Here is a 3,613-nt window from a genome sequence, read left to right on the forward strand (position 1 = left end):
GAAAATCCCATAATATATACTACCCACATTTCAAATCCTTGCTTTTGAGTCAATTCCAAGAAATAGTGATCACATAAGCCAGAGCAGGCTGACCCGCGGGGTTTCCAAGGATATAAACCTTTGCGGAGACAGATTGTTTCACGTATCTCTTATAGAACTGATAGATTAACGGCCAGTTTTATCTCTGTGCTACCAGTGCTTCCACACCATCTATAACCAAAAAAACTCCAAACCTGTTGTCATTAAGTTGATTGTAACTCATGGTGACCCCCTATAGAGTTTTAAGTCTTTACAAGAGGAAACTGCCTGTCTTTATTTCATGGAGCAGTTGATGGATTCAAACTGCCAACTTTTTGATTAGCAGCCTGATCCATTACTCACCTTGCCACAATCTATATGTTGGTTATTAGTATCATGACATGAGCAAGTTCCAGTTTAAAATATGCAAAATAGTTTGTATAGTAGAGTGCCAGAAGAATGTCTATCTATGTATTGTTGACTATGCAAAGGCATTTGACTGTGTGGATCACAACAAATTGTAGCTAACCTTGAGGAGAATGGAAATCCCAGAACACTGGATGGTTCAAAATCAGGAAAGGAGTAAATCAGGGATGTGTCCTGTCTTCATACCTTTTCAATCTATCTGCAGAACCAATCATTCAGGAGGCTGGGCTTGATGAGGAGGAGTGTAGCATCAGGATTAGAGGAAGACCGATCAACAACCTTTTTTTTTTCTGTTTAAAACTCTTTAAAACAACAACCTTTGTTACGCAGGTGACACAGCCTTGCTTGCTGAAAATTCAGAGGACCTGAAGTGCTTGCTGCAGAAGGTCAACGACTATAGTCTTCAATATGGATTGAAGCTCAACATTAAGAAGACAAAGATTCTTACCACTAGACTAATAGTGATGATAATGATCAATAGAGAAGACATTGAGATTGGCTCCACAATCAAGAATCTTGGCACCAGCAGTTAGAAAATCAAAAGACAAATTGCACTGGGAAAATCTACTGTCAAGGACCTCTCCAAAGAACTAAAAAACAACTTTGTCATTCTAGAGACTAGGGTACACCTCATCCAGGCCATGATCTTTGCAATTACTTGCTATGTATCAGAGATCTGGAAAATGATTAAGGATGATAGAATAATCAATGCTTTCAAATTATGGTGCTGGAGAAGAGTCTTGAACCTACTATGGGCCACCAAGAAAACAAATAGATCCTTCTTGAGAGGGTGAAACCAAGTTTCTCCTTGAAGGCTAGGATTTTGAAACTCCATCTCACACACTTTGGGCATGTGGCCAAGAGGGACTAGTCCTTGGAGAAAGACATCATTGGAAGGGTGAAGGCATAGTATAGGAGAGGAAGATCCTGGATGAAATAGATTGATACAGTAACTGGGGCAATGGGGGTAAGTGTGTCAGTGTTATTAAGACTGGCTCAAAAAAGGACAGGGTTCAGAGCTGTTATGCATATGGTCGCTATGAGTCAAAGGCAACTCAATGGCACATAACTACAACAAAAACAATACCTCTTAAATCAAGTTATGTTTTTTAAAAAGCAGTCATCCATATTCAAAGTTATACTTTCTATTTTCACTAATATTCCATGATATAGACTCCTAGATTGTCTTGAAAATAACTCCCACGTATCTGTGGACACATTTTCTTTTTCTAAGTAAAATAGTATTTAAAAAAAAGGAGAAAAAAAACACCCCAGAGTTGAGTTTGAGGAGTCATCACTGCTGCCACCAAGCACACTCATGAAACAACTGCCTATTCAGTTTGCAATGAGAAAGGTGAGATTTCCATGGAAAAAGTCAAGGTGAAACGCTATGTGTCAGGAAAGAGGCCAGACTATGCCCCTTTGGAATCTTCAGATGAGGAGGATGAGGAATTTCAGTTCATTAAGAAAACCAAAGAACAAGAAGTAAAGCCTGAGGAACAGGAAGAAGATTCATCTAGTGTTCCCCGTCTGCGACGTTTACAGACCACATTAGTGAAGATGTGGAAGAGAGATTGGCTCGACATAGGAAAATAGTGGAAACTGAAGTGGTAGGAGAAAAGTGACTCAGAAATAGAAGGAAATGCTTGGCGCATGGAACGAGAAGACAGCAGTGAAGAGGAAGAGGAAGAAATTGATGATGAGGAAATAGAACAGCGCCGTGGGATGATGCGTCAGCGAGCTCAGGAGAGAAAAAATGAAGAGATGGAAGTCATGGAAGTGGAAGATGAGGGACGTTCTGGGGAAGAGTCAGAATCAGACTCTGAGTAAGAAGAGTACACAGATAGTGAAGATGAGATAGAGCCTCGCCTTAAACCAGTCTTCATCTGAAAGAAAGACCGAGTAACAGTTCAAGAGCGTGAGGCTGAAGCATTGAAACATAAGGAGCTGGAACAGGAGGCAAAACGCATGGCTGAGGAGAGAGGCACAAGTACACACTCAAGATTGTAGAAGAGGAGACCTAAGAGCTAGAAGAGAACAAGCGATCTCTGGCTGCACTGGATGCACTCAATATTGATGGTGAAAATGATGAGGAGGAATATGAGGCATGCAAAGTTCAGGAGTTAAAGAGAATCAAGAGAGACAGAGAGGTTCGAGGAGCGCTCAAGAAGGAGAAAGCAGAAATCGAACGCATGCGAAACCTGACTGAGGAAGAGAGGAAAGCGGAGCTTCGGGCAAATGGAAAAGTTATTACTAACAAGGCTGTCAAGGGCAAATATAAGTTCTTACAGAAGTATTATCATCGGGGTGCCTTCTTCATGGATGAGGATGAAGAAGTATATAAGAGAGATTTCAGCGCACCTACACTGGAGGATCATTTCAATAAAACCATTCTTCCCAAAGTCATGCAAGTCAAGAACTTTGGACACTCCGACCGTACCAAATACACCCACCTTGTGGATCAAGACACCACCTCCTTTGACTCAGCCCAGAACACAAAGTTCTTTAAACAAAAGACAGCAGGGGTATGAGATGTATTTGAGCGACCGTCTGCCAAGAAACGGAAAACTACTTAGAGCTCAACTGTTTTATGTTCTGTGGAATATATTGGAAAGTCACAGCTCCTGGTCCTCGATTTGCTTTCGTTTACCTGTGGAACTTAACTGCCATATTGTGACCCAGGCAGCCCAACATTAGAAGGTGCTTTTTGAGGTTTGGACTCATACTGAGAAGCCTACAGAAAAGCACCATCCAGGTAGGATTAGGGACCGCCCGCTTAAGTTAGATTACTTTTAAGTTTCATTGCTGCTGTGACTTCTTATCACTTGAGATTCTTTTTTCCAGGTTCTGAACTTGAGTCAGAAATCTGGGCAATAAATGGACAATAATGACTTCAGCCTTTGGGTTAGGGGTAATATACCAAGTCTGATCTCTGTAAAACGTATTTGCATTTCTTGATTAAATTTTTGTAACTGAAACATACTTTGTGTTAATAAAAGAATTACACACACACACAACCCACAAAAAAGTCAGTGTTAAGAATGAAGATAATATTTTAGTGACTTTTTTATAAGTGAGTAATTTCTCTTTTTTTTAATTGAGATTTTAATGAAAGTTTATAACAAAATCAGGTTTCAAATCTTCATTGTTGCACATTTTCCCCTCCTCC

At 40.3% G+C, this 3,613-nt stretch overlaps 1 pseudogene; it reads left to right on the forward strand.

Moving 5' to 3' along the window:
- Positions 1–1,405: 1,405 nt before the first annotated feature.
- Positions 1,406–3,020, forward strand: LOC102846556 (annotated as a pseudogene).
- Positions 3,021–3,613: the final 593 nt, after the last annotated feature.

Source organism: Elephantulus edwardii, unplaced genomic scaffold (genome assembly GCF_000299155.1).
Source record: "Elephantulus edwardii isolate Elephantulus edwardi_28Jun2011 unplaced genomic scaffold, EleEdw1.0 scaffold00134, whole genome shotgun sequence".
In the NCBI taxonomy this organism is placed as follows: Eukaryota; Metazoa; Chordata; class Mammalia; order Macroscelidea; family Macroscelididae; genus Elephantulus; species Elephantulus edwardii.